The sequence below is a fragment of the Tenebrio molitor genome, chromosome 4 (genome assembly GCF_963966145.1).
Source record: "Tenebrio molitor chromosome 4, icTenMoli1.1, whole genome shotgun sequence".
NCBI classification, from domain to species: domain Eukaryota; kingdom Metazoa; phylum Arthropoda; class Insecta; order Coleoptera; family Tenebrionidae; genus Tenebrio; species Tenebrio molitor.
The window spans coordinates 779,438-802,911 of NC_091049.1; the positions used below are offsets into that span (position 1 = coordinate 779,438).

At 34.5% G+C, this 23,474-nt stretch overlaps 2 long non-coding RNA genes across 5 annotated transcripts in view; both read left to right on the forward strand.

Moving 5' to 3' along the window:
* The window catches only part of LOC138128679 (uncharacterized), a 106,959-nt gene that overhangs the window by 16,718 nt on the left and 66,767 nt on the right, over positions 1 to 23,474 (forward strand). The gene's annotated exons all lie outside the window — the stretch shown is intronic.
* On the forward strand, positions 10,711 to 12,880 carry LOC138128761 (uncharacterized). The gene is made up of 2 exons (XR_011158898.1): positions 10,711 to 11,290; positions 11,348 to 12,880. It is a non-coding gene; the product is annotated as an uncharacterized lncRNA (long non-coding RNA).

Here is a 23,474-nt window from a genome sequence, read left to right on the forward strand (position 1 = left end):
TTTTACTCGGCGAGGTGTTGCACAAGAAGTTGCTGGCACGGTCGGAAAAAAACCGCACCGATAGCAATTAATATGACCAGACGTGTACATCGTTCATTTTATAAGAATATAGGGGCACATGTGTGTTTGTGAGGTTAGAAAGATAAACGTCAAATATGTCACCTGCGCTTCTGCGAAAAGGGATGACCAAAATTCTGCAAAATTGCGCGTTTGTTTCATACGCGTCTACGTTTTTGCATTTGCAGCCACACAGTTTTTTGCTTTTTTCTTGCAAACCAGACGTCTTTCAAGGAGTTTTTCCCTACAGGATTTTTTTTGACGGTCAATTTTTTATGTAAATCTTAATTGATTCAACATTATAAAAAGGCATGTAAAAATTACGTTTTTAAGACTTGGGTAATTGCATTAATGGGATTTTATTCTTCACCGTCTAAAATATCTGCATTTTAAATTTCACAAAAATCCGCTGGAAAATAACTGAGTTACAAAACTCGAAAGTCTTAGCTAACACCCTGTATTTAAAGAGAAAAAAATCAAGTAGCTAAACTGTTAGGTACTAAGACATAAGTGTGACGTGATAACAATGAAAAAACTATTTATTCGTACCAAATACAATATTTTAAATTATTATTATTATACAGGGTGTTTCTGAAATAAGTGCGTTAATTTTAACTGGTAATAGAACTCATCAAAAGGAACAACTTTTCTCTCTGCCATTTTGGCGAAAAACGTTGCGTAATGGCTTAAAAAACTAGAAAAGATTTTCCTAAAACCGTTCATATCTTCAAAACTAAGCTACCTAAAAACGTGATACAACCAGATTCTTACGAAGTGGATTTTTTGCTATACGGGTAGATTTATTTGAATTTCTATTTCGGCGTTAAAACACGTTTTCTGGATGAAAATCGATGTTTTTTTCATATTAGCGCTGATCTCAATTAGCCTTGCAGTATTTAGTGACGTAGGACTATTTTAGTGAAAAATCTCTCCAATTTTTTTTTGGAATTAAACATCGTTTTTCGGCAAAATGGTAGATAGAAAAGTTGTTCCTTTTGACGAGTTCTATTACCAGTTAAAATTAATGCACCTATTTCAGAAACACCCTGTATTATAGCCGAACCTTCAAGTTTAAAAATTTTTTTTTTAGTGGTACTAATATATTTTACAACAGTCCGTTTAAACGCGTTTAGAAGATTATTATTTTCGATTGTCAATAAAGCGTGAGTCGTTTAAAAACCACAATTTACATCAATATCTCCACATGTAAATACGGAGTACTCTTACGTACCCTGCTTTGTAGAACATATTCTTCCTGTGCCAAACCTTGGTTCATTTAACAATTCAGATTTTAAAAACCTTAAACACCTCATAAAATTTTAATTGTGCGTATTTTGCACAAATTTGCATTTGCCTTTTTGAAATATTTTTAAAGCGGTACCACTTTCCAATTATTGTTCTATGTTTGGGATTCCGCTTTGAAACAGTACTCGCAAGCTTCAACGTGTTTTGACGCGAACCACGTTTTTAAAGTAGTACCAATTCAGAGAATCATCCTTAATTAGTACCAGAATTCGGATAAATTCCTGGTGCTGTTATTTGTGTGTAATAAAACACTTCCCACTTTATATTAATCACTCATTACATCAGTGCGTTTCGCTAACCACGCCGACGCCATCAGGACGGCGGTTGCGATCGTTGAAATAAATTATTTTTGGGGCGAAATCTCAGCTGGTTTTCGAAAAAACCTTCAGCTGAAAGGAACAATAAATATGCAAATGATCGACCTGCGATTGTTCATCTGGTGATTTACAACCCATTATTAAGTCTGCTTAAGCAGAGGTGCATTAAAATACAAAGAACAAAAACTTTTGTTAATGCCAATGTCCCGTAAACATTCGCAACAATATAAATAAATAATTAACAAATAGTCGTAATAAAATATGTCGCAGAGCGTCGATTATTTGCATATTTTATTGAGCCAGCATTTTTATCGGTCGAAATAGAAAAAAAAACGTTGAAAAATAACTGTGCTCACTTATTTATGAATATTACTCAAGTAGACGCATGAATATTTAATTTTTCGCCAAAGCCCGGACTCTCTTCGATTTTGCACTCTGACACCTGTTATTTATTATTTTTCGCCGAACAAAAATATTCGTTCAGATTTTTATTGCCCGAGTCGAAATCCATCGATTTTACAACCGCAAAAAGACCAACCGAATTTTTAGCATTCACAGACAGAAAATCACCTCACACTGTGACACAAATAGTAACTGTGTGATAAGAATTGAGGCAAATAAAACAATTTACAAAAATTCGTTTGTTCGACAAACGCCTCCCAAAATAGACCCTGGTGTATTAATTGCTTAAAATATGTACCCTCCGTTTGTTCTGCTTGTTCCCAAACAGCGGAGTGAATTTGTGTGTTGGTCGCGCGATTAGACGCAGCACCGTCTTGCACCGGCGAAAAAACAAAATTCCTCCGTTTAACGACACTGACGCGTTGCTGATGTTAATTTCTTGCAATTTGCGAGATGGTGATGAGGACAGCTCGTAAAATCGTTTCCCACATTGCACACAGTTTCGCTTGATTATCGCCAAAAAGAGAAGACGAAATGAAGAAAGGGTTTGTTGTCAACCCCCAGAACCTCGGCCAGGTGTTCGTTTGGATCCAGTTCTCAAGATTAATAAACGCGAGTGTTCGGCGCGAATACCACTTGTGCTCGTGTTCGCCCACGCTTAAAAAATCGACGAATAAGGAGGTGACAGCTGCCGATCACCACGCTAATTAACGATATCTTCAGTTTTTTCTTCGATGCGTTGTTTGTTTCTTTTTTGTGTAATTCCCTTATTTGGGGGTTTGGTTTGAAAACAGTTCACGTTTCTTTTAAATACGTAATTTATGTCACGAAGAAGGAACGAACGTTGTGTGTAATTCCTAACGATCAGTCCTACGCACCTGTTCGATATCTATTGATGAGTACTGACGTTTCCGGTGGAGTAGTCGCCGGTTAAAGACAGTTTAATTCCTCTTTTAAAAATACATCTGTTAGTCGTAATTGCGGTAGCGGCGTTTCTTTCCACCATTTATTGATTATAGACGGCGGTTGCGTAACTGAAATTTGAGAAAATGGCTTTTGGGGGGGTCTAGAGGTGGTACCGCTTGCGAAAAATGTACAACGTGGATATTTGGCGGGAAAAATTTTGAAAACAGTTTTGTGGGGCTGAAAGTAAGTGGTTTTGCAATAAAAACAAAAAACAGAGCATTATCAAGAAGGAATGTAGGAAGAAAATTGTAGAGTTAGAGAGTATTAAGAGAGAGAAAATAGAAAATGATTGAGAAAATAAGAAAGGGTAAATTAAAGATGGAAAAACAACTGGACATTTTTGATAAGACAAAAAGAAAAAAAATTAATGAAAAAGACAAAGACAGAAAATAACAATAAAAAAGAATAATAAGGAAGGATATTGTTTTGAAAGAGGCATTTTTGGAAATAATCAAAATACTTAAATAAAACAATAATGACAAGAAATATAACATAAATAAAAAAAAAACAAACTAAAATATTGAAATTTTTCAAGAAAAGAGGAATAAATATTTGAACAAAATAGATAAATGAAAAAGGCACAAGAAAAACATTAAAACAAAAGAGTAAGTGATGGAGAAAAGAGGGTGTTGATGACAGCAAGAAAGGACAAGAAAATGTTAGAAGGTATGGAAATGGTAGAGCAGAGAATTAGAAAATTATGTAATATAGAAAAGAGCTTCACAATTTAACTGTATCTAGTGATAAAAAGCAGGGCACGGCATCCAGGCGGGATTTATTTATCGTTAATCTTGTCAAGTAATGATACATTTCTTTGAAAACACAATACAGTGTGTCCAAAAAGTCTGAAAACACCCAAATGAAACGTAATGCTAATTTTTGAAAAAAATCTAAAAAAGATTTCTGCTGATGGTCTTTTCGATGAAAAAGTTAAAAAAAATAGGTTTTTTCAGGAAATTTCTTATGTAAATGGAAAATTTTTTTGACCATCGTGTAGACAATTAAAAGATCTATTAAAAACGGTAGTAAAAATGCGACGTTGCCATTTAAAAAAACCTCTGATGACATTATAACTCTTTCAAGGTCATCAAAAACAGCAAACAGATACCATCAGCAGAAAGCTTTTTGAAAACGCTAGTTGACCTGTTTTTGCGTTTTTCTCGAAAGTCATTCGTTTATATTTTATTGGTGTTTCCAGACTTTTTGGACACACTGTATACAGTGTACTTTTTGCCATACTTCCACTTTTAAGATTAATGTAGAAGGATGCAGACATTATTTCTTTCCGTCACCATCGAAAAAAACAGACGATATAAACAAAGGAGTATTTATTTATGCCAATTTTGATACTTTGTGGCACTAGTGCGGTAAAATATTTCATCGTGACGTTCAAATGAATGTCGTAAAATGTGGCATTATGGGTTGATAATAAATAAGTATGTGAAGTGGTGTAATATTGTTTTGAACAAGAAAGTAAAATGATCAAAAAGTTGAGAGATGTTTGAAGAAGGAAATATACAGGGTGGGGCATCGTATACGCAGACGCGAGAAATCGCGACTTCTAATTAAAGTAATGTAATGTAAGGTATGCTTGAGAATTTTAAATTTTTTTTTTTTAAATAAATAAGGCCGTAACAGTTTTATTAGTTTTCTGAAATTAACTGTTAATTTACCTATAAAGTTTTTACACTAAATGACTGTATCTGCTAGCGCATCAAACCCTGGTGCCACAATTACAAATTTTAACTAAATAATTCGCTTTTTTATTTAAACGCAAACCAGATGCCTATAATTTGCCAACAAAAGGACCATTCACTAGTAGCCGGCCGTTTTGAGCCTCTTTGCCATAAAAATGACAGTCCCCGTTGTCACCTAAATTTACGACAGCACAAGTAGCAGGTCATAAATAAAAATGATTTTGAAAAAGAAAATATTATTTAACAATTTGAATAAAAAAATAGCTTGTTGTTGTGTGTTTGTATTTTATACGTAATTTTTTTTCTACATTATTTTGTACGTTTCTGTTTGTGTTTGTCGTCTATAAATTCTGTATATTTTGTCTAGTTCCAAAACACACAATTTTTTAATCGGACCCGATTGGCGTCCGCGTCGGTCCTCGATGGTACTGCGCCAAAGTAACAATAATAAAGTAACAATATTCCACGCGATACCTTTCCCAGAACACCAAACCATTGATTTTTTCGAATGTTGGTTCAAACGAAATAAATATTCATGACCGGGGGGTACGTTATAACAAGGCGAAAAATACGCGGCTAATAATTATTGGAATATAAAATTGGTGTTATCGCCCCTGATATCAGTGTTAATGTACGACAGTTGTCCAATTTTTAACATTTGGAGATTTCGTGCCTAGATAATCTAACGGACATCTATAGGTTAGGGTTACTGTAAAATTAATTACAAACATCGAAGAACGCCATCGCAATGGTCCCTCGACGATTTTTTTCCCTCTCTTGTTGTGTATTTTTTTACTTATCGATAATGTTCGCGTGTTGCTGCTTTATATTCCGACAAACATCATGACGTTGTTAATATTGTTATTATTAGGAATTATTTTTCATCGGAATTAGTCGAAGAACGTGGCGTGGCAAGGGACATTTTGCCTCGGGTCGAACAGAAGCAACAATTTTTTAAGAAAAAACTACAGACGAGGTGTCATTAACATATCTACCGAGCGTCAAGAACCTATAATAAATACACAAAATAAATTAAAAAATCAAAATTATGTCTTGGCGTGATACTTGAAACAAACAAAAAACCTGAGATATTATTACAGATCTTACAATACTTATCTACTAACTTTTCGTAAGTATTGTTTGGTTCTTAATTATTAAAAACATCCAAAAATTATTTCATTTCCTGCTCGTAACAGCACTAGTACCGTTATAACCTGTAACAGTTTTGTTATTGTGCCGTTTCCATGACAATCGACAAGCATTTTACTGCGCCTGTTAACCAACCGCGAAAAATGTTGTTGACAGTTTTGCTAATAATTTTTGATTGATTTGACGTCATGATGCTGCATCAAGCTCAGACATGACTTCGAAATTTCAAGACCTAGAACATAGATTTTGCAAAACCTAAATACAATATTCTTTGCCCAAAACGTAAAATAGACCAGACTTCTGAAGCTCCCTAAATTTTTTTTTGAATGATTTGTTGTTGCAGAGGCTGAATCAAGTTACGACGCGACATCGGTTTGTCGCGGGTTATTTCGATTGTTCTGTTTTATTAATTAGTGAAGTTTGTAATTTTTTTGTCTCGTTTCTTGCTTTGAAAATGTGCAATATCAGTCGTTCTCTTTGGAGCAAATGTCGTCGGCGTCGTCGTCATTCCGGCTGCCGAAAAGCCATCACCGTTAAAGAGTAAAAGTGAATTGTTTGCTCGCTATTTGCTTCCGCTCCGAAATAGAGCATCCAGGATAGCGGGAGAGGACAGGACAATAGACAGAAGTGGCGACTTTTGAAATTTACGGTCTTAATGCAATTCTCAATTAGTGGGGTAATAGCTCGGGTGTACACTGTACTAAATGAACTATTGCCGGGTGGAATTTAGTTTTGTGACCGGGGACTCTGTCACTTGTGGATTTATCGCGGCGGGGTCCCGGAGCTCGCCCCCTCCGGATCAATTAATCGCAATCGTAAAACGTAAAAATGAGGGAAACGGAGACGTCGATGTTTTAATTAAGGCCGCGATCAATTTGCATTCAACCCTCATAGATAATTCGGCAGCTGTCTGAAAGAACTTACCTCTAAGAAATTTAAAGGGTTTACCATCTGTTACTTGATATTTTACCCCACCCGGGGACGTTCTTCACTTTTAATCAAACGCCCGGCCGGGACGATCGCTCCTCAATTACAATGGACGAATTAACTATGCATGATATTTAGTGTTCGACTCGTTATAATTAACATATCGGACTGGTTTATTTGCATACGTGCATGCATTATCGACAAATACAATAAGGGTGGTGTGTGGGAATTGCCGATTTTATTATTTGGACCGCGATGAGAAAAGCCGTTGGACGGGACCGATCAGGGACTAATTCCGCTACTCAAAATTAATATACCAGGTGATCAAAACGACAAGGTTTCATCAGACACAGTCACATAGAATCAAGAGAAAAGAAACGGATGTGTTGAACTAAACTGCAATTTGAAACAAGCAAATTTAAAATTAGATTCCATATTTGTTTTATTTTTTTTTGGAAATTTTGAAATTTTTCAAAAAAGTCATAAATTGTGATCTTCGCTTGTTTCTTGTGGTGTTAAATTTTAATCTAGACGTGTTGAACGAAACTGCAATTTGAAACAAACAAATTTAAAAGATTCCATGTTTTTTTAATTTTTTTTGGAAATTTTTAAATTTTAAAAAAAGTCGTAAATTGTAATTTTCGCTTGTATTGTGTCTCTTATGGTGTTAAATTTTAATCTAGATGTGTTGAAGCAAACTGCAATTTGAAACAAGCAAATTTAAAAGATTCAATGTTTTCTTAATTTTTTTTGGAAATTTTTAAATTTTTCAAAAAAGTCGTAAATTGTGATTTTCGCTTGTGTCTCTTGTGATGTTAAATATTAATCTAGATGTGTTGAACAAAACTGCAATTTGAAACAAGCAAATTTAAAAGATTCCATGTTTTTTTTATTTTTTTTTGGAAATTTTTAAATTTTTGAAAAAAGTCAAATTGTGATTTTCGCTTGTCTCTTGTGGTGTTAAATATTAATCTAGATGTGTTGAACAAAACTGCAATTTGAAACAAGCAAATTTAAAAGATTCCATGTTTTTTTTATTTTTTTTTGGAAATTTTTAAATTTTTGAAAAAAGTCAAATTGTGATTTTCGCTTGTCTCTTGTGGTGTTAAATTTTAATCTAGATGTGTTGAAGCAAACTGCAATTTGAAACAAGCAAATTTAAAAGATTCCATGTTTTTTTAAATTGTTTTTAGAAATTTTAAAATTTTTCAAAAAAGTCATAAATTGTGATTTTCGCTTGTGTCTCTTGTGGTGTTAAATTTTAATCTAGATGTGTTGAAGCAAACTGCAATTTGAAACAAGCAAATATAAAAGATTCCATGTTTTTTTAATTTTTTTTGGAAATTTTTAAATTATTCAAAAAAGTCGTAAATTGTAATTTTCGCTTGTGTCTCTTGTGGTGTTAAATATTAATCTAGATGTGTTGAACAAAACTGCAATTTGAAATAAGCAAATTTAAAAGATTCCATGTTTTTTTAATTTTTTTTGGAAATTTTTAAATTTTTGAAAAAAGTCAAATTGTGATTTTCGCTTGTCTCTTGTGGTGTTAAATATTAATCTAGATGTGTTGAACAAAACTGCAATTTGAAACAAGCAAATTTAAAAGATTCAATGTTTTCTTAATTTTTTTTTGGAAATTTTTAAATTTTTCAAAAAAGTCGTAAATTGTGATTTTCGCTTGTGTCTCTTGTGATGTTAAATTTTAATCTAGATGTGTTGAACCAAACTGCAATTTGAAACAAACAAATTTAAAAGATTCCATGTTTTTTTAATTTTTTTTTTTTAAATTTTTAAATTATTCAAAAAAGTCGTAAATTGTAATTTTCGCTTGTATTGTGTTTCTTATGGTGTTAAATTTTAATCTAGATGTGTTGAAGCAAACTGCAATTTGAAACAAGCAAATTTAAAAGATTCCATGTTTTTTTAAATTTTTTTTGGAAATTTTTAAATTTTTCAAAAAGTCATAAATTGTGATTTTCTCTTGTGTCTCTTGTGGTGTTAAATTTTAATCTAGAGATGTTGAACGAACTGCAATTTGAAACAAGCAAATTTAAAAGATTCCATATTTAAACTGATTTTAATTTTTTTGGAAATTTTTAAATTTTTCAAAAAAGTCGTAAATTATAATTTCCGCTTGTATTGTGTCTCTTATGGTGTTAAATTTTAATCTATATGCGTTGAACCAAACTGCAATTTGAAACAAGCAAATTTAAAAGATTCCATGTTTTTTTAATTTTTTTTGGAAATTTTTAAATTTTTCAAAAAAGTCGTAAATTGTAATTTTCGCTTGTGTCTCTTGTGGTGTTAAATATTAATCTAGAATCCTGTTTAAAGTTTTCCTTAATTCAAAGTGTGGAGAAAATTTGGAGGGAAATCTGTTTTTTTTTTTAATTTTTAAAAATGTGTGGAGAATGATTTGGTGAATGTAGAAACCCAGATGGTTGTGTTTTCCATAAAGATAAAACAAACGAGAAAGTTAGCTTGGTGAAACAATTTACAAAATGTAAGGGGAAAGAGGAAAAGTGAAATGTAATGGAAAAAATACAATACAGGTACAAAATGACAAAAAGAGGAAAAAGAAATAAAAATTAACAAAGTACTCGTAAAATTTTGAATTTTTGGATGATTATTTCCTGCATGTGTTTAGCAACCAATTGCGTGACAAATATTGACCAATCAAAACGAGAAAATAAAAAGTGCAATAATCTGATAAAAAATGTCGGTACCTGATTTTTATTTATTTTTTTAAAATTATTTTGAATAAAAAGGATTGGAAATAATGCGTTTGGTTTTATTCTATTCAGGAAATAATCAGCCGTATACCCCTCGTGCAAAATTTTAATATCGGCAATTTTTTTGCTAATGAACTCAAACATCCATAAATTATTCGGTCAGAAGACCAATTATTATCAAATAAAAACCCTCGACTTTGTCTCGTGCTCTTATTTGCTAATAATTGGTCTTCTGACCTCATTTATGGATGTTTTCGTTCATTGGCAAAAAAATTTCCGATAAAAAATTTTGCACTTGGGATATAATATATGAGAAAAAACTATGAGATGACTTTGATTTGACAATTAAGATTTGAAGCAAAATGTGGATATGTTGTGATCAAAAAATCAACAGAAAATGGAAATAAGATTAGGTAATACTTTTTGCTCTTTTTTGTTGTACCAGGAAAAGAGAATCTATGCAAATATTTTATAGAAAGCATTCTTGCTAGAAGGAAAAATATTTTCAAATAATTTCCACAAAAGAAAATTAGGAAATGAGTGAAATAAATCTAAAAATATTCCAAAAGCTGAGGTTGTTGTTGGGCACTGAAATTAATTGAAAACATTTCTATTGAGAATATTCTTGATAATCTTGCAGCTGTCGCATTATCTATACTTCGTTCATTTGAGCGACAGGGTAATCACGTGCTCACTTACATACGTCTATAGTTCAGTAGCGTAACATACGCCAATTAACTTGAATTTGATGGTGATTAAATGTTTTTCAATTTGTTTTCTATTTGTTAACTGTGAAAGTAAATAAATAATGACGGCACGACACTGGCATCGGACTGAAATGAGCGGAGCCTTGTTTGCATAAGCACATGGTTTTATATAGTTGCGTCACTTCAAGCTTAAGTGAATGAAGTATAGATTTCCGCATCTGCAAAATTTCTAAAAAATATCAAGAAGCATGTTATTATAATTTTTGTTACTAGCTTGAAAAACTAAGAGTTTATAATTTACTATAATTTCAAATTAAAATACGTTACAATTTTGTTAAGTAAAAGAAAAAAAAAGGATTCCTCTGTTTTTATTTATTTAAATAACTAAACCATCAAGGAAACAATCTAAGACTTTTTTTATTTTGAAAAAGTAATAAAGAAACTATTTTATTTTATAATTTATATAGAGAGCGGATTTCTAGTTTTTATGCTTTTTGTGGGGGTTATAAGTAGCTCAATACTTTTTGAGATGTGTAACAGACTTAAAATTTTGAGTCATTTGAGCCCTATTTTGTTATGCTTTTTTTGCTTTTTTTGCAGTTTTATGCATATTAAAATGTATATGCTTATTTACTGCCTTTTTCCTTATTTATAGGTATTTTTTCATTCTTTACTTATTAGAATTTTTATTGTTTTAACACGGAAAACATTCCGTTGCCGCAAGAAATGAAAAAAATTAATTTCTCGTTTGTCGTTGATGAAATGTGGTGGCAGCCAGGTTTATAGGAACTCATCTCTCACTTTGTTGTTGCGAAAAACCGGTTTAACACGATAACACTAGGCGAATTATTTGCTCCATATTTACCGATTCCCTCGTATTCCTTCTTAGAGTGCAGGTCATTGTTTCATTTCATTTAAAATTTAATTCAAAAATGCCAAAACCAAAATCTACGCCTGATGAGTGGATAAAAAATTTTCCAGAATTTATAATTGAAAATAATAAAATATTTTGTCGAGTTTGCGTTAAAACCGTAAGTATTTTTTGTGTAGTTACCTAATTCTCTAGTATTCAGAAAATATTATTTTAGATTCAAAGCGAAAAAAAATATAATGTTATTCAACATATGAAAAGCAACACTCATGTTGAACGAAGAAAAAAATTCGAGATTTCAAAATTTAAACAACAAACTCTACAAGAATCTGTTGCAAGCACATCACGGCAAAACGAACAATTTCAGTTTAACTTCGACTTATGTAGGATGATGGTTCAGTCCAATATACCATTCAAAAAGTTAGATAAAGGCCCATTTCAACAGTTTCTACAAACCCATTGCAATAGACACGTTCCGGCTGAGAGCACTCTTCGTAAAAATTATTTAGAGCCAGTATTTCGAGAAGTGTGTAACAAAATTAAACAACGCATCGGAAGTAACTACATGTGGTTTGCAGTCGATGAAACAACAGACAGTTGTGGAAGGTACGTGGCAAGTTTAATTCTCGGTATTTTAAAGGAAGATATTCCTACTAAAGGATATGTTGTCAGTTGCAAAGAATTGTCCAAAACAAACAGTAATTCGATTACCAGATTTGTTAATGAAAGTCTTACGTCTTTTTTTCTTCCAAATGCCGTACCAACGGACAAAATTTTGCTAATGATTTCGGATGCCGCTGCATACATGATTAAAGCTGGAACAAACTTAAAAATATTTTACGAAAAATTAATTCACTGTACATGTGTTGCGCACGGACTAAACAGAATAGCTGAAACTATACGATTAGAATTTCCTGTGGTAAATAAGTTAATTTCAAATGGTAAAAAAATTTTTGTTAAAGCCCCACTAAGAGTGCAATATTTTAAGGAAACATTTCCAACCATACCTTTACCACCAGAACCAATTTTGACCAGATGGGGAACTTGGTTAGAGGCCGCATTTTATTATAGTCAATATATTAATCAATTTGAAGAAGTAGTTACCGAATTTGTCGACGCTCCGTCGCAGTCAATAAGAAACTGCATAGATATTTTCAAAAATAAAGAGTTGCGACAGAATTTAGCTTTTCTAAAAAGTAATTATGAATTTGTATGTGAGACTATAACAAAACTAGAAAAACAAGGTGTTCCATTGGTTGACTCAGTGAATATGGTTCAAAAATTTAAAGAAGAAACTAACTCTGTGAGAGGAGCAGTTGGGCGTGTCGTATCTGAGAAACTCGACAATGTTTTAAACAAAAACACAGGTTTTGGTATTTTGTGTGACATAGCGCGAGTTTTACAAGGCGAATATGTGGAAAACTTAAACATCGATTCTACAATTATCCCCAAATTCAAATTTGCGCCAACTACAAGTGTAGATGTGGAGCGCAGTTTCTCCAACTTTAAAAATATATTGAATGATCGACGAAGAAATCTTACAATTAATCATTTAGAACAACTCCTTATCATTCATTGTTTCAAAGAAGAAGATTGAAGTTCAAGTAGTGTTTTCTAACCATAAGGAGTTGTTTTTTGTTGTATAAGCAATACAAAAATGTTATATTTTCATTTTTAGGAATTGTGTTTTATTATCTTGTTTTTATGCTTTTTAATGCTTTTTTGTTTAAAATAAAACTTTTTTATTCAGTATGTTATGCTTATTTAAGCGCTTAATTTTTATTTTTTTGTGCATATAAATCCGCTCTCTATTTATAATAAATTAGCTTGACCTGAGATTTTTTCTAATTTTTAAAATGTAACAAATCTATCAAAGAACACTTATTCACAGTAGAGAGAATTGGGAACATTTACGAGAGAATGAAAACCAGTGAGTGAAAGACAGTGAGTGAAAAAGGATGAGCGAGAGTGAAGTGAACGAAAGAGAAGCAAACCTTCACTCACTGGTAACTATGGATACAGGCTCACTTTCCAGGGAGGTAACAACAAAACATTTTTATTTTAAATTTAGAATAAATTTAGCTTGATCTGAGAGGTTATTTTAATAAAAGTAACAAAACAATCAAAGAAACAATTTTAATTAAAAAAAAATTAACATGATCTGAGACTTTTTTATTATTAAAAACTAACTATGAAGTAAACAATTTTAATTTTTAATTTATAACAAATTAGCTTGGCCTGAGATATTTTTTAATTTTTAAAAAGTAACAAAATAATGAAGGAAACAATTTCAATTTTGATAAATTGGTTTGACCTGAGACATTTTTTTATTCTTAAATGTAAAACGGTCAAGAAAACAATTTTAATGTTTAATTTAAAACAAATCGGCTGAACCTGTGAATTTTTTTAAGTAACAAAACAATCAAAGAATAGTTATTTACAGTAAGAGTGAGGAAGGCAAAGCTTTCGGTCACGCGAATTCAAGTGAACGAAAGCGGCCTTACTCTCGAGGGCTTTATTTGGTTTTGTTCGATACCTCCTTAGAAAGTGAGTCTGTAACTTTGTATTCAAAATTTTAAATAAAAATAAATCACAGTTTTGGACGGATCTGTTGCTATAAAAAAAAATACAAAATAAATAAAGTTCTGTAACGTCAATAAAGTGGTTGTGTGTATATGCTCCTGATGATGTCCTGGAAGAGGAAATACCCGAGGTACCAAATGTTGCCTATAAAATCAAAATTACGTTATTAGAAAGAATTGGAAAAAACGAGTGAATGAAAGATGGTGAGCGAAAAACGATGAGCGAAAGCGAAGTGAACGAAAGAGAAACCTTCACTCACTGGATACTATGGATATAGACTCACTTTCTAGAGAGGTAGCGAACAAACAATTTTTATTTTAAATATAGAATAAATTAGCTTGATCTGAGACAATTTATTTACATATTTTGATAAGTAACAAAACAATCAACAAGAAACAATTTTAATTTAAAAGAAATTAGCTTAATCTGACACTTTTTATTTTTAAAAACTAACAACTATGAAGAAAACAATTTTAATTTTTAATTTAAAACAAATTAGCTTGGCCTGAGATATTTTCTAATTTTTAAAAAGTAATAAAACTATCAAGGAAACATTTTAAAATTTTTAATTTAAAATAAGTTAGCTTGATCTGAGATATTTTTTAAAAATTTTAATAAATAACAAAATGACGAAGGAAACAATTTTAATTTTGATAAACTGGTTTGACCTGACATTTTTTTATTCGTAAAAAGTAACGAAACGGTCAAGAAAACAATTTTAATTTTTAATTTAAAACAAATCAGCTGAACCTGAGAATTTTTTTAAGTAACAAAACAATGAAAGAGAGATTTTTTTTAATTGTTAGTTTAAAAGAAATTAGCTTGACCAGAGCAATTTTTCGGTTTTAAAGAGTACCGAAACGACGAAGGAAACAATTTGAAATTTTAATTTAGGACAAATTGGCTTGACCTGAGACGGGGACGCCCCCTTAACAGCGACACGACCACAAAGACGTAATTATCGCCATCATTATTGATAAAGATGATAAAGCAAGTAAAAGTGGGATTATCCCGAGTTTTACAACTAATAAAAAGATTATTGACCTGGCAGTGTCTTAATGAGAGCGCTCTAACTAATTACCCGTCCCCCATAAAACACTAAATTCGTTAACTATTTCCACGCGTCCCCCTTTTAAAATCAAAATTACCATCCGAGTTCTCGAACAGCACCCCGATAACGTGCATCTAATTGTGAAGATAATTGTTAAGTCCATATGCCCTTATTATTGTTATTGCTTCGAACCAATAATTCCCGAAGCTTCTGCAAAACCCCGTTCACAATGGAACAATTACCTTTCACCGGCGGGCCGACCTGCACCGCAAACTGACAAGCGACAATTAACCCGGACCGGGGGTGGTATGACTCCCCGATCAGCCGCCCCCACCGGAGATTCGGGCGGTGTGATAGCGGCCCGCCGTTCGGAATTCAGAAATTGGCAATGTGCTTTAAAACAATTAAAACTAGAGTGGAAGGGTTGCATCGAAAAAAGTGGATGATTTGTAGGGAGCGGGGTTGCTTCCCTCTCGAAGGCGAGTCGGCTAATTCGGGATCGCAACATCGCCGTTCAATTTTCTTTTTTGCACCTCGGGATTGGCCCGCCATGCATAACAATATAAACATAAATATCCTTAGCGGGGAATTTAATTTTTATACCGATACGGGCAATATATCAGGCCTTAAAAATAACACCTCGTCCTGACAGATTTATGGTAAATATCCAGGTCGATCTTAAATGAAAACTCCTCCACGCTGCCGCTTCGTCTTCATCTGACGCACGCAAATCGCTCTTCCTATTTTTCCTCTTCCTCGGGGAAAGTTGAATTAATATCGTCATATCTTGGGTGGTGTCTCGAGGAGGCACAATATTTATTGTCACTTTGCGAAATTACTCTTCTATTCCTCACTATACATCTAAATTAGTCCTACGTACTCGCTCCATGGCCGAAGCATTCCCATCCAAATTCTAAATCCTTCAATTATTACTACTTTCATCAGCCTCATCCTCTCTATAAAAATTACCCAAATCAAACTATTTTCTTCCTAACACCACATTTATCGCTGTCAAACCTCATCAGCTTGCACTAGTTGCTTTTTGAAAAAAATCGTATGTTCGAATGTATCACTTGTTCTCTTATAATTAAAAAACTACTAAACATATTTTGATGAGATTTCTACCAACAATTAGTGCGTTTCTTTAGCTGTAATTCTAGCAAAAAAATATTGCACTGCGTGGCGAGGGGGCTGAGCAGTATCGAAAAGCGTGAAGCAAGTCGGGGACGTTTTATAGCTACAGTAGCCAAAGCCATGGCGCAGCAACGTATAGATCCATTATTCCTTCACTTTGTCTGTGCTGTGAAAATTGTTTGATCCTTTTTTATGTTTTTGCTGTTTAAAAAAAATATCTCCCTGCGTGCAAAAAATATTTGGCCGAAACATTCCCATCCAAATTCTAAATCCTTCAATTATTACTACTTTCATCAGCCTCATCCTCTCTATAAAAATTACCCAAATCAAACTATTTTCTTCCTAACACCACATTTATCGCTGTCAAACCTCATCAGCTTGCACTAGTTGCTTTTTGAAAAAAATCGTATGTACGAATGTACCACTTGTTCTCTTATAACTAAAAAACTACCAAACATATTTTGATGAGATTTCTACCAACAATTAGTGCGTTTCTTTAGCTGCAATTCTAGCAAAAAAATATTGCACTGCGTTGCGAGGGGGCTGAGCAGTATCGAAAAGCGTGAAGCAAGTCGGAGACGTTTTGCACCTAGTGGCGCGGCAACGTAGACATCCACTTTAACTGTACTGTGAGATTTTTTTGAGGCTTTATTTACGTTTTTGCTGAACAATAGCGAAATGTGAATTTTGTAAAAAATACTTTACTGCGGCAAAAAATATTTTGCCTGGCAACAACACCATTTTGCTAGCGAACATTAAGCCGTGTGGTTAGTGCGGCCAATTAAATTAATTGAAAATAAAACTAATAAACAAATTGAGTGTAACAAACGCATTCGTGTTGTTTAATCTATCAAGGTCTTCCCTACACGAAATTAAACTAATTTTATTTTTTGATACTAATGGTTTTAGGTAAATTTGAAATTTTGACAGGAGTGACGTCCCATCTTTTGGGATTTTAATGGTGTGGGATTTAGAATACCTGGGAGAGCCACTTCCGACGTAACTCACATCTATTTACATTTTAATAAAAATACACCCGCCACGTTCCCATTACTCGGCCAGATTTGGCACAAACCAAAAACTGGGAAACGTGTCATTACGTGTCAATCAGGATTAAGTCTGGCCCATCGAGAGGTTCAGGCAATTTAATAATTCTTGATGGTGGTCGAAAGGGAAGGACCGGGATGGATTTGGCGGCGAAAAATGGGAGTTTAAGATTGGGGTAATTAAATTATAGGTGGTGTTGGAGCATTTGTGTTCGGGCGCTTGGGGAAATTTATCTAATAGACCAATTTCGACAATTGTTTTAATTACATGTTTTTAAATAAGTGAACCAAATTAAATTGCTCTCGACTTCTGCGAAGCTTTATTTAGTGACGTTTCGATCTTTACCAGATTGAAGAAAGATTGTTGGGCGACGTGTTTATGTCAAAATCAATTTCGCAAAATTAGAGAAAGTTAATTGGCGCTATTAGCTTGTTTGTTGGACTTTGCGTGTAGAAATTGTTACAAATTGACTGTTGTGCTTTCGTTGAAATTTGTCAGAAAGAAAGTAGCGAAGGAGAAAATGAGAGGGAACACAAAGAATTGACAAATGACCTCGATTGTATATTTTTGGAGGAAAAAAAAAATGTATTAAGCATGGACTGGGAGTAGAAAGAATCTTTAGGAACAATCTAGAGAACAAATGTCACTTTTATTATGTAAAAGTTGGTGGAATAGGGAATATCGTAGTTGCCTCAACTTCGTCTCGGTCTCAGCTTAGCACAAAAAGACTCACTTCTACTCCAAATGATATAATTTACTATTGACGAGTAAATCAATGTTTTTAAGAGAGAAACTGTTCTTATGAGGTTAAGTAGACAACAAAGAGAGTTTTTTAATATATTTTTTGTAGAAAGCAGTGCTCCTCATGACCTAGATAAGATCCCCAGTTGAAAAAATGTAGCAGCGCGCAAAATAAAATGATTAAATATAAATAAAACTGTCAGATTAAACTTTTTTCGGGTGGCTTGTCACAATGGCCGCCGTTTCGTCCATTATCTTAAATGCAATATGCTAAAACCGTATCCACAAATCTGCAAAATAAAATCCACTCGACAAAATATTTTTTAATTCTTGTCCACCAAACAAGTAAACGATGAAAAGCATTAGCATGTCGGTCGGGATCGCTCTAATGCAATCGGGGGCATTTTCGCCGCCGCCCCCGAAACAAGGGAGAAACAAAAAAAAATCGCAGAGTAAACAAATCCCTCTTATGCACGTACCCTTTAATTAACAAAATCAACGTCGACAAACTTGGCAACTATTAAACATTCATCCACTTTTGTTTCTAGCAATGTTGACACGGCTTTGTTCAATTGCTCAAAATAGAATGACCACAGGTCAATTCCGGGCCGCTCAATTATTAACCGCCCCCACCAGCGACTCGGGGGTTGTAATTATTAATTGCCACCTTCGGCGGATTTTTCGCGGTGCATCACAAAGACAGCGGTGGCGGCGGCGCTCGACAAGGGAGCATCGGCGCGGAAAATGCCCAGCCGCCTTCGCTCCACAATTACTGATGTCCAATCTAATGAGTGGGCACGGCCAGTTTTCCGGGAGCAATTTGCATAGAGGAAAAGGAATTCTTGCCGCTGTTTGTAATTCCTATTTTAAAATCTACTAATGAATTTAGGCGAGACGTTATTATATTTTCATTTCGTATATGTACCAACGTATACCTACGTGGTATTATTTAATTACATCGGATGGAACGTAATGCTCTTGTGTTGTGTTTGTTGGCCGGACCTGCAATGTCTCAGCGAAAAAAAGACATCGTCGTGCCATTTAAATTGCGAAAACAATTAAAACCGGCATAATTTCCGCCTAATTATTACGGCCAGGTAGGAATCGTGACGGGCATTTTTAATTTTTTAGGCGAGTAATTGCGAATCAAAAGCTATCACGATGCACTCGTGCACCAGAAGGGCACAGATTAGAACGCTTTTCTCGCAGGAGGACTGGAAATACCTCGAAGCCGGAGTCACTCGCAAATTACAAACTCACATCACATTTAAATGTCATCAAAAATAACAATTCTCTCCCTAACGAGAGCGGGCTGCAGCAATAGACCTTCCTACTCCTAAGTCACGCTGGGTAGGATGGCTATAGTGAAGGATGGGTTTGGAAGCAATGAAGGTACAACATGGTGTGAGAAAACTTCTGAAAAAAACCCACACGTGTGTCGGCCGGCCGCGGGATTCGAACCCCAGACCTCCGAATGCAAAGTGGAGACGCCACCCTCTTGGCCACAATGCTCGGTAGTTTTAACTATTTCAATTATCTTCATAGACAGCTCGACCAGAGGTTGTGAAGAAGTTAAGTCTAAACGTGGAGGTTTGAGTCAAATGTTCTGTATTTCTGCAAATGAGAAATTTTAAAATTGTTTTGGGAGTTTTTAGTTTAATCGGGTTTACCCTCGATTTAGTTGTTTTATATTTGTAGCAAATAAGCTCTCCTATTTTTGATTTCTAGAAGTGGAACGACACCAGTTGAAAAATTTTTTGGCAACAATTGTCCAAGATTTATGTCTTGGCTATAAAACAAAAGAAAATTGTTCGGGATCAAGTAATCGGTTAGAAGTCTAAAAATAGTGGGACCCACCCGCGCGTTACTCATCCTTCCTTGTGCCCCACAAATGCAGCCCCGATAGAGAAAATCGCAAAATAATCAGTCAAGAATTAATTGAATTATTCACGCGGGGCAATAATGGGGTTTCGTTAGGAGGGTTAATTTGTTGGCAATATATTATTGCGTTTCCACCTCTGGATCCGGAAACCTGTTTCATTGGAAGTGTATTGTCTCATAGATTTATAAGGTAATTAGTCGGGCGAGCGGGGAAGGACTTGCTTAAAATATTCGATCGATCAGAAAATCCACGTGTGCAGAAGAAGAGGGACAAGTGGCGTGCGGCCTCGAGGAGGTCTCTCGTCAGTCAGACAATTGTGAAGAGTCTCGTGCTCGTCCCTCCATCACCATCGGATGAAGTATGTCCTAATGAGCAGCGCTCGAGGCGTTTCCCCTTTTGCAATAACAAAAACAATTCTTGAATTGGTCATAGGTCGACTTTCTACCGGAAATATACTGCGCCACGCAGAAATTAAAACACCAGAAGAAACAATCATTCGAGTCATTTACCAATACTGCTCCAGTCGAGCCATCCACACCGTTTCTGGACAAACCAACAAACTAAATTAAAATTACGCGACTCAATAGTGTAAGACGTGCTGTTATATTGTTGACATAAATCACCAAATTAAAGTGTGATAATAATAATAATGATAATTTTATAATAACTATTACAGGACTCTCTCTTTAGATCTTTCTTTGTAGTTAGAAGCAAGAAGTACTAATGGATACTGTATAAAAAGTACTACCAATAAATAGAATTTTCTGCAACTGCAGACAGATTGTATTTTTTTTATGTACCTACTAAGAATGTAGAACTGGCTTTGGTCAGCTTGTTCTCCTGATCTATCACCTATGGGGTATGATGGGTGTTGTCTGCGAGTACTCTCTGGTCTTCACTTCATTCTTTGACTCCTCCTGTTCCAGCAGACAGTACCTACTCATTTGGATTTTATTGTAGAACGTTCACCGAGTACTGTGGCCAAGCGCCTAGCGCGCCACTTTACATTCGGTAGGTCCCGGGTTCTAACCCCGGTGCCGCCTGACCAGGTGTGGGTTTTTTTCAAAGGTTTCCCCACACCATCACATCGTGGTATGTCTCATATCACAGATAAGGCGAATGCTGCAGTATCAACCTCTCAGTCGTATTTGTGCGTGGTGCATACTAGGTGTTCTGATTTATACGGCACGCTGTATATTTATAAAATGCGTATTGAGTGTCATGCTCTTCGCTCTTAACAACGTATATCACGTGGTTGCAATCTTCAAACACCCACTTTATTTGTGTCCCAATGCAGTTTCAGATAGCTAAGCGACATTCTTGGCAGACGTCTCCGTGAAGCTATTATCGAAGACAATAACATACAGACTGCACCTCCACATACATTAATAACTCGACGGTATTCCTGGACACATCAAAACACCGCTAATTATTTTATGCGAAGAGCGATTCGATCTGAACCGGAGTGGTGAACTCTTCGAGCAAATGGACAGTCAAAATAGATCCCGCATTGAAAAATCGCGTTTGGGAGGTGCTCAAGGTCGGAGTGGCCTATTTGCTTGACTATAAAAATCTTCTGGTTTATTTTATTAATCCCAGACTTCTCTTCGATTTTTTAACAAAACTATTGAAAGGATGAAGTATTGTGTTGTGACAAATGACTGTATTTTCGTGGGACTCACAAAGATTACGTTTTGAGTGTTGTGCTAGAAGAATGACATCAGGTACCATCAGATGACATTTATGATCTTTGAGAGCTATGCCAAGAACGATAGGAGCTTGTAGCGCTGTCAGCGTTGGACATATGGGACATAAATTACATAAAGGCACTTCAAAGCGGAAAACTAATTTGAAAAAATAAACAATCTTTTACAAATTTGAATTATCTGTTTTGAAAAAATCTCCGCGAGGCTTAAATTTTCACCAACCTCAAAATTGATTGCTTGCAATTGGTAATAATTTCAAAACGCAGACATGGTGTTGATTTAGTTAAGCAAGAAATTGTCATTTGTTTTTTCCTCCAGTTGCGACCTCGACTTCGTCTCGGTGTTCAATCTCTGGGCTTAGCACAAAAAGACTCACTTCTACTCTTAATGATATAATCTACTACTATGTTGTGCCAACGTTTTTTCTTTCAATGCATTTTTTAAATTTATTTGACTTTTCGCAGAAAAAGACAATCTTGTTTATTGAAAAAAAAAAAAAATAATAATAATATTTTTTGGAAAAAATTCGAATGGTTGAACATCTGGCCCGAGAAACTAGTGTAGAACAGTCCCCTCACAAAATCGGTAAACAAAATGTGCTGACGTCCCAATTTAATTGTATTTTATAGGTAGCGCTGAAACTTTTAACGATATTTTAAAACCTCTAACTGCGCTAAGTATAAACAAAGCGTTGACTTAAAATTTAGTGGGAGGAGGCAAACAGATATTTTTTCCTGGACGAATTGGCATCCTCCTTCAGCATAAAATCTATATATACAAAAAAAAAATCACAATAAAATCCCGATAAATTAGGCTAAATCGGTGCTTTACGACTCGCTTTCTATTATTGCCGTCGTTTAAAAAAGCAGCGATCCTCGCGCGGATTTTTCTAAAATTAAAGACGTTTCGAAAACAATGCAGATGATCTAAGCGTTTTCGTTTAGATGAATTGAACGCTTCCGTGTCGTGGGGCCAGAACATGATCAGGAGAGGGAAAAATTTTTTGGCGCCACGCCATCCAGGTAGATCATAATAACATCGCTGCAACAACTCGACCTAATTTATTTAAATTATACCCCGGGGCCCAAATAAATTAATACGTTATTGAAACCGCAAATCCTTCCAACACACGTGCCCATAAATCGTCGGCGTAATTTCCAGCGGATAGGATTAAGCACACGTTTTCGAATTTATGCTCCTTTCAAGATGGTGATGGTCTTGTTGTATTTTTTCGGTGCCCTCGCCCCGCTGTCACAATTTGGCATCAGCTAAACGTTAAATGGCGACAAACACGGCGAGCAGTAAACAGGAACAAAAACTAATGTGCGTGGAACATTTGCGAAATTTAATTTTCCAGTTCAGTTGGTTTTATTGCAAAAATGTTGTACTCCGGTCACTATCTGGATAAATGACAATATGGTGTGGCGCTTTAGAACCGCTGATCTTTATTGGCCTACGACATTAGCACGGTGTAATTACGGCTCTAAAACTGCGATGGTTATGACCCGGTCGAAACCGATTGCTACGAAAGTGAACTATTGCTAAACTAAATGGGAAATTAAATTGGTTGCATTCACAGTAACACACGCAAAGGTCGTCTTTCTAATTAATGCACTTTTGAATTTTGTTGAGAACTTTGAAATCTTGATTTTCATAAAGGTGTGCATTATGTGTGACCTGTCGTATTTACGAACTAGAGCAAATGTTCGAAATGTCTGTCTTCAGCTTCCAAACATAATGCTACTCTCTTTGCTTCATGTTTTCAGATGACCTTCGCAAAGTCGGGACATCAATTAAATTGCAGTCCGCAATGACAGTTACTATTGTAATTAATGATATCTGATGACATTTCAATTACATTTTTACGTGCTACCAATTGAAGTGTATTAATTATGGCCATCTCGATATTTTTTATTTTCGATCGCACTTCAATCATTTTTTTGTTTTTGCTCAATTTTCCCAGTGACATCATTGCATATTTCCCATTTATATTTTTTTTTGTCCAATATTTTCTTCTTTTGTAATGTATTAACATTAGGTTTATTTTATCCCATTTATAAGCACCTCGGCTGACCGTCACCGCCCCGGCACTCCACATTTTCATTTTTATTTTCACACTACATTTCCTTTACTTCTTTCTTCTCTTTGTATTCTGAACGTCCTCCTATTTTTTACGAATTTGGATCCATTCTTTCTTCTT